Below are 14,954 nucleotides of genomic sequence, written 5' to 3' on the forward strand. Positions count from 1 at the left end.
ATATCTTTCTTGGTTGGAAGTTTTTTTTATTTTTTTTTCCATCACTTTGAATACATCTTTCCATTCTCTCCTGGCCTGCAAATTTCTGCTGAAAAATCCACTAAAAACCTTGTGAGAATTTCCTTGTATGTGACAAGTCATCTCTCAGGAATGACGATCTGTATTCTGTTGGGTTTGAGGACCTTAAAATTTCTTTCACAATAATTTGGTGATGGGAAACCCAAGGGGATTGCAACTGAGATGGAAAAATGCACAAACATATGTAAAAATAAACTATTTAAAATTTTTCTTTTACAATAAAAGAAAAAGATAAACTCCTCTCTTACCACAGAGAATATATTACATTTTGTAACAAAGATATTTTTATATGGCATTGGAAAATTTATGTCAAAAGGCTTAATATTTTAGAGATCTATATATTTTTTTTTTTTCAGGATTCTGTGTCCACAGGGTGGGCTACATATTTATATGTGTATTTACAAGGTTCAGTGCAAAGTGAAAATCAGGCTCTGTTTGAATAGCTATAAAAAATTTCTAAGTGGAGGAAGCAGAATAGTAAGCCAAGCACAAGGCCCTACTGGGGAGGACTGTATAATTTCCATGCTATTTACACATATGTAATTTACATGCTACCTATACATGTATAAAAAGTCTCCCTAGTTTCTACCCCACTCCTGGGAAAACATTTTAAGTTGACTGAGCACATTGAGAAGTTATGGCTTTGGTTTGCATTTTTATACACAAATAACACGAACAGGAGACAAATCTTCCAACCTGCCACTCAGTGTGTGGGGAGCAAAATGTGCCCATGAATGGTCCCTAATGAGTTGAGAAACACAGTGAGGGGAAAGTCTACAAAGCTGGTTAGATAAAAGATTCAGAATCTTCATTTAACAAATATTTACTAAGCCCCAACTAATAAACTTCGTCCTGGGCAAAGTGTTCTAGAGTAGGCACTAAACCTGTCACCCAGGTGTCTCACTCGTTATTCAATGCTTTGGTTGGGATTACAGGTGGAAACAAAAGTACTGCTCACCTGGAAACCTTTAGGAAGAAAAATCACCACAGAATTTAAAGTTGGAACACCAGTAATAGTTATTGTTTTATAAAATGTTAATGATATCTGCTTTCACAATGGCTATTGAAAATAGAGTGAATGTAGACACAGGAGTAACTTGTGACTGTTCTTTCTTACATCTGAACAACACAGTAGGAGATCAATTTCCAGAAACTATAATCTGGTCCTCCAATGTCCTCTCTGAATTTATAGAATTTCATCCTTGAACTTCAAAAGCATAAAAAGAACAGTAATGAGGAACTTCTGCCATACTTGGTTTTACACAATCAATGTATTCCTAAAAAAAAAAGTCAACTGTATTGTTAGAAACTGAATTCTATTTGAAATGCACTAAAGTACTTGGATATTAAAAAAAAAATCTGTACTGGATCCTTTTGTACAACAAAGAATAATTTATACAGCAAAAAATCACCCCTAATTTGCTTGATGTGAAAACTCAGGCTTAAGCACATAGAGTTTTGTGATTGTACAAATGGGAGCACATTTAGATGGGACAATGACTCTTCATCTTCCTTTTTAGCCCTGAGCTGTGCAGGTAGAAAGGGAAAGGTAGAAAGGGTGGGGGAACACAGACTTTCTTTAGGTGTGTTCATAATCCATTTCCTACTGAATGAAAAGTATTTTCCTCAGTAAAGGAAGACAATAGAGCTGAGAACACTTGATGGCATCAACATCAATGTGACAATGGGAGCATTTTTCAGGAAACATGATGAAGAATAACAACAAATATTACTTAAGCTCAGAATTTAGTTAGCTGCAGTAAGGTGGTATGGTACAGGCTGTGTATGGAGGGCGGGGTTCACAGGCCACCTAGCTCATAACTGTCAAACTGTAGTAGATTTTGCATGAATCAGCCAGCTAGCTATTAAGAGATACACAGAGTCTGAGCCCCACGCCCCACTTAAAACAAATTAATCATTTTATTCCCTTCTGGCCATTCTAATTTCAATATACAGTCAGACTCTGGAGCCACTAATTTACAAGCCTATCCATAAATTGTGACTGGAAGTGGGCCGAGACCTGCCAAAAAGGTGTACCATCCTGGTATACCTTCTCTTACATAATGCTAACACCTGGCTAGTGCGTGGCTGTGTGTGTGACAGGTACCTGCTCATTTCAGTCTCCTGCTTTGCTCTTAGCCTCCTCTCCTTCCCACAATCTCCTGGAACCTAATAGGGCCGACTTTTCTTATTCTGTTTAGACATCTTATCCTTCTTTATGAGTTTATCTGAGTTTTAATGGCTGACGGGAAAAGCTTGTCTATACTATCAAGCATTGACTCTTAGGACTAGGCGAATGATCACATAAGTGGGAAGAACAGGAATATAAAAAATACTCCCAGGCAATAACTAAGCCAGGTTATTGATTTGGAACAAAATTCAATTCTTCACCATTTTGTGTCCTTTTAATGGTGTCTTATCCTTGTGTGTTTTCTCCAGAAGCAAACCATGAAATATTCACTCAAATATACTTAATTTATTGGGGGATGATCCCAGGAAAACACAGCATGGAAGTGAAGAATGGACGTGTATTGGAGAAAGGAACGATGTAATGAAGGACTTGAGCAAGAGGTCACTACTGTGAGCAGCTGTGCGCATTCCTGAGAGCCAGCACAGAGCACTAGGTAGTGAAGACTTAGAGCAAGTAGGCAGAAAAAGAAAGAAAAAGCACCTAAATCGGAAAGGGAAAAGTGAAACTGCCACTATTTGTGGATAACATGACTTCCTATATAGAAAACCCTAAAGACCACACACACTCCCAAACTGTTGGAACCAGTCAATGATTTCAGTAAAGTCATAGGCGACAAAGCCGATACAACACACCAAGCTCCCACTCCCTGGGGAAAAGCCTGCTCTGCACAGGTTGGGAAAAGCCTGGCTGAACATTTGCACAGAACCAATCTTTTTTTTTTTCCTGGTTAATTCAGTGGATAAAGATAATATATTTTTATAATAGAATAGTTTATTTTTACAACATGTTATGCCTTTTTCCACCTCAGTTGCAATCCCCTTGGGCTTCCCATATCCAAATCACCCTGTGCCATCACCATAGTCCAGTGCATTTCCCTCCCCACACTGTTTTTGATCCCATTCCCCACTCCACACCCACAAAAAGTCTTTGGTATCCCAGAGCCAATCTTATAGTTTCCCCCAAAGCAAATTCTGAGATAAGGAATCAAGTGTAGTGACTCTGGAACATGAGCTCAGGAGAACTCCCAGAGGTGGGGGTTGAGTGAGACAGGCAAGGGAAGGTATTCAGCTGGGGACATGCATTAAGCTGTAGCAGCAGGAGCATCATCCCTCCTGGGCAGCTCTAAGAACCTAAAACGTGCAGCTCTGTCCCACTGGAGGGCCAGGGAGCTTGATATTATGCAGCTACGCTACCGCTCCCGAGGGGCAAGCCTGCTCCCGGGGACTGAATTCCCTGGTAGTCAGGGCCTGCTGGGAAGGTACAGACTGGGCTCTCCCAGCAAGAGAGGACCCCAGGAAAAGGCAGGCGGCAGCAGGCAATAAGTCTGGCCCTAGCTCTAACCATTTCCGCAGGTCCCTCCGAAGGGCACCCCTCACACCAGAGCTGAGGCTTGCTTATTCCTCCTTGGCCCTATCTGCACATCAGCTGCTGCATATTCGGTTTCAGGCAGAACTGCAGCAGTCTGCACCCACGCTGCAGCCAGCTGTTTGTCAGAAGGCGAGGGGCGATGTAAACTCGGGGTCCTGAGACCAGGGGTAGGAGAGCAACCCCAAAGGGGACTTCTGACCTGGCGTCCCTGGAATTCTACCCTGAACAATCAGGTCTGCCCTCCCTCTAGAGAACCTGCTGGTGCTCTGATCATTGGTTTTATTTCCCCAGGAATATATGTCAAGGAGATAGATTGGTGGAGAAAAGCCATCCGGAGGGGCTATTTTCAAAGGAACTATTTTAAGGCTGTCCTTCCAGTCCACCACATCCTGACATTTGGTATATTTAGCATCATCCACAGACAGGATTAATGGATTTTTAGTTGCAAATCACTCTGATTCAAACCACTGCAGCCTTTATTTTATTTTTTAATTGCAACTAAGTCATGTGCGCCACCCCTCCCCCACATACATTAGGAGCTATCTTATATTTACACACAGAAAATGCTTCCAATGAAAGCAACTCTAGTGAAACTTATATGCCTTTGTGTTGGGCTGGCTGTACTGGGGGGAGGGGCGGGTGCTGCAGGTTAGCGTGTATTGCCTTCACACTGTGAGTGAAATGCACATGTATTTGGTCAAAGAAAAGAATGCACAAAAGGTGTTTTAAATTGACAGCCCAAGACAGGAGTAATTTCACACGCCATTCTTTGCCTCCCGCTTCTGTAGTCACAGAGCACTGATGATTTGCCTCACCGAATACAAATTTACATCTTCCCTTCCGTCAATATGGCTTCTTTTTACCCGATAAGTTCATCTCCTTTTGCCAGCACAATGCAGACTGTTAACGTAGCAAGTTCCTGTGCCCGGAATCAAAAAGTATTGTCGACTCAGGCTTTCTGATGGGAGTCTTATTCCCATCAGTCCCCGAAAAGTGGAATCACACACCCAAAAGCAGGTCCACAGTTCATATCTGCTCTGTGGCCACCATGCCAAAACTTGGCTCCCCATGTCCTCCGATGAATAATTGTGCGAGTTTCTGGATCTTGACCCCTTCATTTTGAGATATGAATCCAGGTATCAAATTTTCCACTACCCTCACCCTTCTGACAGACAGCTGGCTTCACCATGGGTGCAGACTTCTGCAGGACTGCCTGAAACTTAACGTGATTTTTTAACAATCACCTGCCCGGAATCATGGGTGTGTCAGGGTCCTTAGCTGGACCCACCTTCTTGAAGAGCAGACGTTTGGGCTGATGGATGTCTGTATCCCTGAGGCACCTTTCAGTGGTTACTCAGGAGGTACGGGTTGGACTGCACAGCGAGCAAATGCCTACTCAGCCTATGTGTGCATAGCTTGAGCTCACGACACGCGCTGCACCCTAGAGTATCCCACAATGTGTGCGCCCAGACTACAGAGCACGGCCTGGCGGTGCTGTAGATGAGGTAGCTGCAGTAGGGCTCAGCTCCCCCGGGGCTTGAGACCTGGCCCTACCATTTCGATCAGCTGGCTCCATTCTAAAGACATCTTCAACAGTGCGCTGATGGGCTCAATCACAGAGCACCAAGTAGGATGTCCGTGGTGTTTAAGCCACAACAACACTACTGAAAATGGCTCAGGTTTTAGGGCCTTACCAGGACTTTGGAAACTTGGGGCCAGGGGGACACCGGCTACTCATGTCAAGGACATTTAAGGCTGTGTATAAATAGGAAAAGCTGCCGGCTCCGTTGAAATTCTGACAAATTTGTGTCTGTTTCTGTGAGAATGAGTGTGAAGGGAAAACACACCCCACGAAATCCCCCCCAGCCTGTGATGAGGCTGCGCTGGACAGTGAGGCCCCCTTGTCTTTCTTTCCATGCTCAGAATAGAGAAAAGCATATTCTCTGCTCACTCGGGTGGCCGCTTGGGCAGTGGTAACATGACGCACCCACGTCCCTTTAAGCCCTCAAGAAATCACACATTTTTAAAATTGCCAACGGCAAAAAGAAAAAGGTACCTTTTGAGGCAGCTGTGGAGACTTGGCACTTGGATCTCCCTCCAGGATTGACATGCTCCTCAGCTGGGAGGAGAGCTGTGCTGATGGCCCCCAGCTGTGGTGCTTGAGGCGGGGCTCACAGGTCGCCCCAGCTGATGACAAGGCTGGAGCCTCACTGTTTGGCCCTGCAGAACTCTCCAGACAGTCTTTGCTCTGAGCTGGGCCGGCCAGAACATTGGCATGCTCATATGGATGAACTCTCTCCACCCTCAGTCCTTCTTCCTCTCTCTTTCAGTCTCCAAGGGTATTTTCTCCCAATGAATCTTCTGCACTTACATGTAGAGAGAGAGAAAAGTGACAACAGTTTCCAAATGCTAAAAATCAGGTGAATTTCAGTAAAGGGGTGTTCGTTGCCCTAGCCTTACCACTCGTCACTCTGTGCAAAGTTTTAAAAACAAAATTGGAGGAAGAAAGATAAAAGAAGAGAAGACTTCCCTGGGAAGTGGGGTCTCCGGCTGAGCCCAGCTGCTTAGGGCTGGGGCCTGCTTCTGGCTTTCTGCAATGGCTGCCTGGCCCCTGGGTAGTGGAGGCAGACAAAAGCACCACTCGCCTTCTGTGGGAGACCTAGAACTCTACACTGGTGCAACAGACCAGCGTGTGCCATGCTTAGTCTGGAGGGCCAGGGCCCGACGGTGAAGCTTCCCTCAGGAAGTCACAGAGACCAGCCTGGCCCCTTCTGTCTGTCACAGGGAGCCCCTGCACGTAGCCATGTCTTTTCCATGACAACACCATTCTGTCTGCCCTCATGGCACAGGACACTGGACATGACCAGATCCTGGTCTGCACCAGCCCTGTGCAGGCCCTCCTGGTCATGGCTACAGCTACGTGTCCTGTGAAATCGATGCTACTCTATCATAGGTGCACAAACTGTGGCCCAGAGGGATATATCAGGGTGGAGATAATTGTTATTCACGAATACTTTTTTAGGGTACAGCATGTTTCAAAGAAGTAGAGCAAAGGCATAACTGGTGGAGCCTGACACTGGCACGTGCCATAAGGTGGGGGAGCGTAGCCAGGCGAGACTCTTGTCACATGAATGTGAGCTGTGAGTGCGGGCATTCAGGTCTGGACTCCTGCCTAGTCCGTGAGCTTACACTTTGCTCCCACTTCTCACCGGCCTTCCCAGGGGCTATCGGAGCTCTTTCCTGGGGCTTTGAACCTTTGGGCCCCAGTCTTTCTTTCTGGCTCTGGTGCTCTCTCTCTTAGCAAAATGAATACAGCAAAAGACCTGTGTGGCGAATTATCTCATTAGCAGAGCCCTCGCAGGAGAAGAGTCGATGGATGCTAAGCATGTCGATAATTATGTCCTTGGTTCGAGGCCAGAGCCCCCTCTCCCTGCCCGGCTGCGTGCCAGCTCCAGGAAGAGACCACAGGCTTCTGCAGCCCCCCCGAGAGCTGGGAGCCCTTGCCTGCCACTCTGGAGGAGAAGCCAGCTATTTCTGAGAGTGTATGTGGGAAGGGTGGGAAGACGGAAAGAAAAGTGAGAAAATGTATGTAAGCAAATATTTCAAAGAAAAGAGGGGGAAGCTCATCTTAAAACAGCATTATAAAATAATCCACGAGGTCCTGCCAGGCCCCAAAATGAACAGCAGGCCCGTGTCCCTTGGTGGCCCAGGGAGACACGAAGTGTTGCCAGTTTCCTTCACAGGGCAGCCTGGCAGTCCTCAGGAAGAGAGAGGCCATCCCAGTGGCCTGCCCCACCCTCCTGGAAATGCCTACCCAGCTCAGAGGCTGGGCAGCCGCGCCCAGGCCGGGCGGCAGAGACACAGCATTTTGATTCCCTGCATCGATGCATTTATTTCAGGGTGTCTAGTTGATGGGGACGCCAGACACTCGGGGTGATTTACTTATAGGAACAAAGGCTGATGTGGAGAGAGGCAGGGAGGGGGTGACAAAGCCGAGGAGTGGATTTTGTTCTTGAGCGTGCAGAGGGAGCGACCAGGTAAGTTTGCAGTTCCACAGGAGAGGTTTCTTCCCCTCCACTCTTTTCTGCTCTCCGTGTTCAGCAGATTCTAAAAGCAGCCCCACGTCCCCCCCATCCTCCTCCACCTTCATTGAAAAGGTAAATGAGGAGGTTTGAAGCGAATCGTGAATGAACAGAAACGAGACAAGAACTTGGTGACATCCTGAACCAGCTGACAGTGGGGACAGCGTCCATGAGTGACTCAGCCAGTGAAGCTGCACTGGCAATTTCAGTTTGGGATGATTTGACAAGCCCCCTCTTCTCCCCCTCTTCTTTGTTTTAGCCCTCTTGGAAAGCAGATGAGTTTGCTTCTGATGTATGTTTCTGATTCATATTCCAATGAAAAGATTTGGAATCTGTTTCTATTTGGATTTAGAAAACTAAATTTTTTTCTTTACTGGGTTGGTGCTCAGTTGGGTTGTTTAACACCCAGGCATATAAGCACTTTTCAAACTGGAAAACTCAATGGAGCCAGATAGTTTTCGTTATTAATTAGAATAGTTCAAATGTCAAGATCTAACAGGTGGGAAGGCCCTAGAGTTCATATTCACCTGCAGAGAACCAAGCTAAGGCAGTCAGGGAAGCTTGTCTGTGATAAGCTGGGATCCAGCAGTGTTAATACCAGCGCCACACAGTAAAGTTACTCGTCAGGGGCATGGGTGAGCTCACCGGTGCAACCTCTTCCTGCCAACAAGCCGGTTTGAGGTTTGGTGATTCCGTCAGTGGTGGCTGCTGATGTCCTGCTCAGCCTGCCGGTGGCCCGCTCAGCCCACCAGTGGCCTGCTCAGCCCGCTGACCGTTCGAGGGGCCCGGGCTTCTAGGGGCAGTGCATGTTGGTTGACCACAGCACACAGCTTTCCTCGCCCCAGCTGGCTCCAGCCCAGGGAACAGGAGCTACCCTCCCCCCACCCTGCCCTCCCTCAGGTCAGCGAGCCACCTTGACCCTGCGAACCTGTGGAAAGGCTGACCTGGAATGACAGAGGTCAGTCCTTCACTGAACGTGGGAACAGATAAGGTACAAATCATGCTCTGGAGCACCCCGTCCTCTTGGAAACAGCCTGGTGCAATCTCCAGCTGACCCACACCCTCCAGCTGACCCACACTGTGACCACACTTAGCTCCTCACCCGCTCCCTCCTGCTTCCCCCATGCTCCCAGTCAGGAAGAGCCATGCCTGGTGCTGCTTTCTTCCAAGTACATTTGAGCTCAGGATGCGGGAAGTCCTGTCCAGGTCAGACATGTTCAGCTGAAATCCTGCCCAACATCTTAATATTCCAGAGGTCTGAGAAGTGGTTGTATTTTCCGTTTATCAAATGACCTTACTCTCTGCAATGGCGCCTGAGAAACCTCGAAACCTCGAGCAGATCTCACCTGTGTGGGGGGGCCTCTAGGTGAGTGGATGCTTCTAGTTAGGAACAAGAACAATACAAAGTCACAGCAACTTTGGATTTCTCCCTGCATGAGAAAGAAATCCTTATCAAGGAACACTCTCAAACCCTCTCATGTATCCTAAAATGCAAATGAGCAACAAAACAATAGAAAATGCCTCAGCCCAGCAATTCTATTATCAACTCTAAGACTGCTCTTTCCTCCCCCTAATAAATCTTCCACACAGCTGGAAAGACCATTGCATCTAGGAGGAAAATCAACGAAACCGTAGAAAATCAACAAAACCATACGCTTTATGTTGCAACAAGACAGCACTTCCTTTCTGAACATCCAGGTTTAAGTTCTTCTGCCATTTGTGTGATGGTCCTTGGGGGTGTGCTTCCCTGGTGGACACCCCACCCCCATCCTGTTCTTGGCACATTTTGTGGGTGGGAAGGCCCTTGAGACCGTAGTGACCATACTTTGAAGTTGCTCAGCAGCACGGAGCCTGTAGTAGTAGCCCAGGCGTGTGGAGCTACATGGAAAGTGTCAGTGACGGTCACCATCCGGGCACAGTGAGACTCAGGCTGCTCCTCAGAGGGAAGGTGGCGATTTGGGTCTGCCCCTTCTAACCGCACCATGGGCAGAGGGCACACTTCTGAGAGCAAGTAAGAAAACACTGGCTGACCGTCTGCAATGAAAACTGTGATTCAGGTTGCAGTGGGAGTGGGGAAATCTTTTCACTCCAGCGCCCAGTGCTCACAATGCCACCTGCTGCTGCCCTACCTGAGGGCTTTCCCCTGACCCAGGGCCACTGGACCGTGACCACAGTAACTGCCTGGCATTACCAACAACTGGGCAGTGACCAGTGAGGGGCAGGCGAGGGAAGGACAAAGATGCCTGGGCTCCCAATTCTGCTGCAATACCCCAGCGAGCCACACTCCATGGGGTCCTCCTCAGGGAGCCCCCAGGGCTGGGACGGCAAGTCTCCAGTCCACACCACCTCCCCAGGGCTGCTCTCTCTCTCTGCCCCTCTGTGGACCTTCCTCCCTCTTTCTTTAAATCCCACGTGTTTCTGCTTCCTGAGATCACCCTGGGAGAACTATCTGCACTTGAGTCCTCACCTTGGGTTTGACTTGGGGGAATTCAAATAAAGTGTTCATCCTCATACCCAGCCACTCACCCTGCTGTGACCACCTCCGAGGTGCAGCCAATGTGCTAGAGTTAGGTAGGGGGTGGGAGCAGAGTCAAGAAAAGTCTGAAGCTGGATGAAATAGTCTTCCTCCTGCTGGGGATCTCTCAGCCTCCATGGACAGACTACCACACGATGGGGCAGTGTGGGAATACTTAGTCACATCCTGAACGAACAAAGAGGAGAAAAACAGTGCCGTGCCGGGTGGGGTGACGGTGAGAGCCCATGCGCCTGCTGGTCCCGAAGGAGGAGTGTAGTAGACGAGGGAGGTTCCAGAGTTGGCATAAAAGGGAGAAATGGGCACTTCTGACACTGGCACCCCTCTCAGCTTAGCACCGCTGACGGTGTCTACGGCTTTCTCTCGGCCAGACAATCTGTGTCAATCAAGTTCTTATGAGTCCACTGATATTTTACAAATTAGCAAAGAAAGGGCGAGGATTTCCAGATGGAGGGAAGGACGAAGAGGTCTGGGAGCACAGACACGTGCAGCAATCAGGTTCCTGGGGGTGCGGAGTAAGTGGGGGCCCAGGCGTGAGACCGTTGAATGACATTCGGGGGAGCTTGGAGCTGGCCCGATGAGATCATCACAGCCAACAGTTTCCTGTGCTTGAGCGTGATGTTTAGAGAGAGATCTTTGGAAACAGTTAAGGCGTGCTTCTTGTAGAGAGCAGAGAGAAATAATAGACAGACAGACAGACAGACAGACAGATATTCTTAAGCCAGTTTGGCAGTCTCTGTCTTTTACTTGGTATATTTTGCCAATTCACATTAAAGTAATTATTGACATAACTAGATTAAAAATTTCCATATGGAAACTGTTTTCTTTTTTTGCTCTTGATCTTTAGTGCTTCAAAAATGTTTCCCTCTATTTCTGCTTTTTCTGTTTAGTAGTTCAGTTTTTTTTAATTTCTTCAAATTTATATATATATATATATAATTGAGTCCCAGAATCATCATCATCATCATCCCCATGGAAATGACTTTATGAGAAAACTGGTCAGATGAATATTATGGCTTCAATTTTCACCCAGTAAATAGTTGCTGCTGGTAAATAACCAGCTGACAGTGTCAAGGATGCTCAAGATAAGTTTCAAATTACAGCATGCTTGGTTCCCAGGGTTGGTGGGGGGGGGGGGAATAGAGTGGGGGACCAAGAAATCATGTGAACGTCTTGATTTCATCGTACAAAATCAGCACAAAAGCAGCACCAGGGTGTCTGAGAACGCTGGAGGCTACAACCCGCATCACCAGCTCTGAACCGCGGCCTCGCAAGAATCGGCCCCTTGGCGCCCTGACCACATCAGCAGACTGTGACACACAGTGGAGACCGCAAGGCAACCCAGCCCAGCCCGTGACCCGCCGTGCTCACCCGGGGATGAGGATGGACTGTTCTGGGATCTGTGTGGTGTCACAGATGCGGACGCAGGCAGCCTGGCAGGTAGCAGACACATGGACGCCTTAGTACCCAGCCCAGCCCTGTCAGATTCGGAGCTCATCACCATGCAGTCATGAAGACCTTTGAACTCCTTAGCGCCAGTGCTACCCCCATCAGCAGCTGGGTACAGGCAGAATGGAGAGGGCACACAAAACACAAGGGTAGGGCCCCAGTGGCCCCTTCAGGTGCCAGAGTCCCTGCAGAGTAACACCAACAACCGAGTGTCCTTGTCCACACCATGCAGGAAGAGCTGCCTGCATTTATCTCGGAGGGCAAAGGTGAGCGCCTGGGTGGGAAGTCTGATGACACTGGCCAGGCCACTGCGCCAGAAGGACAGGAGCCCTGCTCCTTGGGGACCGAGCACCCCGCCTGCTGTGCCTTGCAGTGCTGGTCGGCAGTGATTTGCTTGCTGGCACATGGCACCTGCAGCAGCAGCTTGAGGGGCCTGATGGGCACCACCTCAGCTCGGAGAGGACCGCGGCCACTCCACCTGCCAGGAAGTCCTTGGCGAAGGACACAGCGGCATCTGTCATGCTGAAAAGAAAGAGAAGTGGTCAGCTTCGGGGCTGGGCCAGGAACCAAGCCAGACGCTGGGGCTCTGGAGTGGCCGTCTTTGGTTTTAACTGAACATTTTATTTGATTCCATCTCACATCCTGTCTTAGCACGTTAATTATATTTTTAAATCTTTTTTTTGTGTGTGTGTGTGTTGGGGGGGGGACCTCTAGTTTACAAAATGCATTTACAATGACTCTAAAGCCACATTCGAACAGCACAGTGTAGATTCACAAGTAGATTCACAAGCAGTGCACGTACCTCGCAGCAGTGTTTCTAGTCCCTCACTCCCACCCTTTGTCCCTCACAGGCACGAGGCACTGGGATGAAGCATAAATAATCCGGACGACTTCGACATGGCGAGGTTTTGTGGGGAAGAGCCAGCTTGCGGAAGACTGCTTGCAAGGCTGGCTGGAGTGTTCTACCTGCCCTTGCCTACCCTTGCGTCCTGCCCCTCTGCGATGTGATGGCCCCTCCTTATTGACAAAGAGGTGGCATCTACTTCTTCACCCTTGGAATACGGGGCTCGGCCATATGGGCACTTGGACCAATGGAATGTCGGCGGCTCTGCTCCAGCAGGGGCTGGAAGAGTCTGTGCATTCTGCGTGGCCTCCTGTGACCCGTACATAATCCACGTGGCCCCTTGTCACCCGTACATAAGAGCCGAATATCATCCCTGTTGAGAGCCGAGCTCACTTCTGTGGCCAAGAATTAGCGCAATGTTGCCTGCTGCATGTTCTGGGCTGTGGCCTGGGGGTCTCAGACCTGCCCTTGCAGCAAAGTCCTCTCCCTTTCTCAGGGCTGTGCTGGAGCCCACATCAGCCTCCACCCATCACAGGCTCTTGAGCTACTGTGTCCGCTTTCTGGACGCTGCCGGCCAACAGCCCTGGGCTCACAGGCCTTTTAATAGCATTAGGAAAACCCCGGCTCCAGTCGCTGCTCTGGTCCTTGGTATTCACGGACACTCGCCACCCTGTCCATTTCATCAAGAGGCAGCCCAGCGGCAGTGCATGGTCCGCCTGCCCCCGCCGCCTGCACAGCTTAAGTAGAAAGTGGGAAGGGCTGGGAGATTTATGGCTGATGATTTGGAATGCAGGAGAGGGCCCAAAGAGCCCCGAGGTGTCCTTGGAGCTCAGGCTTGCGGGAGTGGGCTGGACCTGGGCGCTGGCTGCCAGGTGCGACTGCCACCCCTCGCCAGGGTGGAGGCGCCTCCCCTGGGGTCCCTCCTTCCAGTAAGCCGCTGGCACCGCTGCACTTAATCACCGCATTGCCTCGTATAAAAATTTAAGGAGTCTGCTGTCTCGAAAAATGAATCCCAGGTCATTTTTTAGTACTTCCTCTCCCACTTCTGTTCTTTCTCCTCTCTCATCAACCCTTTCTTTCCCCAAGGTAGCTTATTTTGGAACCTGCACTGAAGAAAGATGGAGGCAGGGTGTCGGGACTGTAGGGCCCCTCCAGAGCTGGGATGGTGGAAGTGTCCCCAGGGAAGGAAGCCCTCTGGCCGGCTGAGGGGCTGTTTAGCCTCCCTGAAAGGGCTCAGGCCTTCTAAAGCCCTGGGCCATCTGAGCAGGGCTCTCTATGGTTTCACCCAAGGTCCCTGGGGAGACACAAAGGGTGAGAGCGGCCTAGTACCCCTCACCCACCTCTGCCACCTCACCAGAACCTGCACAGCTCAGTCTAGCGCAGGCGACAGGTTTGAACTGCCCCTCAGAGTGTCTAACCTGGCAAGGCAGCAGGGGTCAGTTTACCTGCCTGCCCGGTTAGAATTGGGGACTTTGTGGAAACGCCCATGATAGCGCTGGCCAGGACGCCATGTGACATGGCACCAGAAAGGCGGTCTTGCATGCAGACAGGCTGGGACTGTGAGTGGGGTGAGCCTGGTCAAGTCACTGGAGCTTGAAAGGCTCGCTTTTCTCATCTGGAAAATGGGACGGCTGTTGCACTTGAAGGACACATGCATGGGAAGCCAAGACCACACAAATCCTGCGGGAAAGAATGCAGGAAGAGCTGGCACTGCCAAGTAATGAGACTGCTGTTAGTGGTGGCAACCATGGTTCTGCCCGGAGCCGCCGGGGGCAGGGCAGGATGGGCAGCCTGGGAGGGCGCAACAGGATCTTGGCCACTATCCACGGGTGCTCCCCTGGCCTCCCTGTCTCCCTCCCCGCTTCCTTTCCCATGCAGGAACCCCATCCCCAAATTCGGGGTAACCTCTCAGTCATTTGCCTCAGTTTACTGGCACACACTTGTAATGGGGATGGATGTTGGCATTAGGCTGTTGGGGGCTGCCTGTGTCGGCCTCCCGTGCCAACTGATGACCCTGAGGTCATAGGAGACCTGGGGAGGTGTCTCTCTGCACCGCTCTGAGAGTAACAGTCTCGTGCTTGTGGGGCAGAACACCGCAGCCTCCCACTGCAATCCTAACAAAGAAAAAAAAGCAACATCAAACAGGCGTTCCCAGAATCTCTGGGCCAGAGGACGCAGGGTCTCCACTTGTTAGCAAAGCCAGTCCTGCTCATTATCTTTAAAACATGGCCTGAGTCTTTATTACATTTCAACTCCTCCAGTCACTCTTTGGGCCCAGGATTTGATTCAGAAATCAGGCCAATTTCAGGATTGCAATTTGTTGACACAGTAATGGCTTGTTTAAATGCTCCCATGTCTGGTTCTGGCACTGTGGAAACAACATTTGGCCTGAAAGTCTAGAGATCCGAG

At 49.4% G+C, this 14,954-nt stretch overlaps 1 pseudogene; it reads right to left on the bottom strand.

Annotated features, from left to right (window-relative positions):
• Positions 1-11,454: 11,454 nt before the first annotated feature.
• LOC101625992 lies at positions 11,455-12,265 on the bottom strand (annotated as a pseudogene).
• Between the last annotated feature and the right edge of the window lie 2,689 nt (positions 12,266-14,954).

This window comes from Condylura cristata, unplaced genomic scaffold, assembly GCF_000260355.1.
Source record: "Condylura cristata isolate star-nosed mole 26May11 unplaced genomic scaffold, ConCri1.0 scaffold00004, whole genome shotgun sequence".
Lineage (NCBI taxonomy): Eukaryota > Metazoa > Chordata > Mammalia > Eulipotyphla > Talpidae > Condylura > Condylura cristata.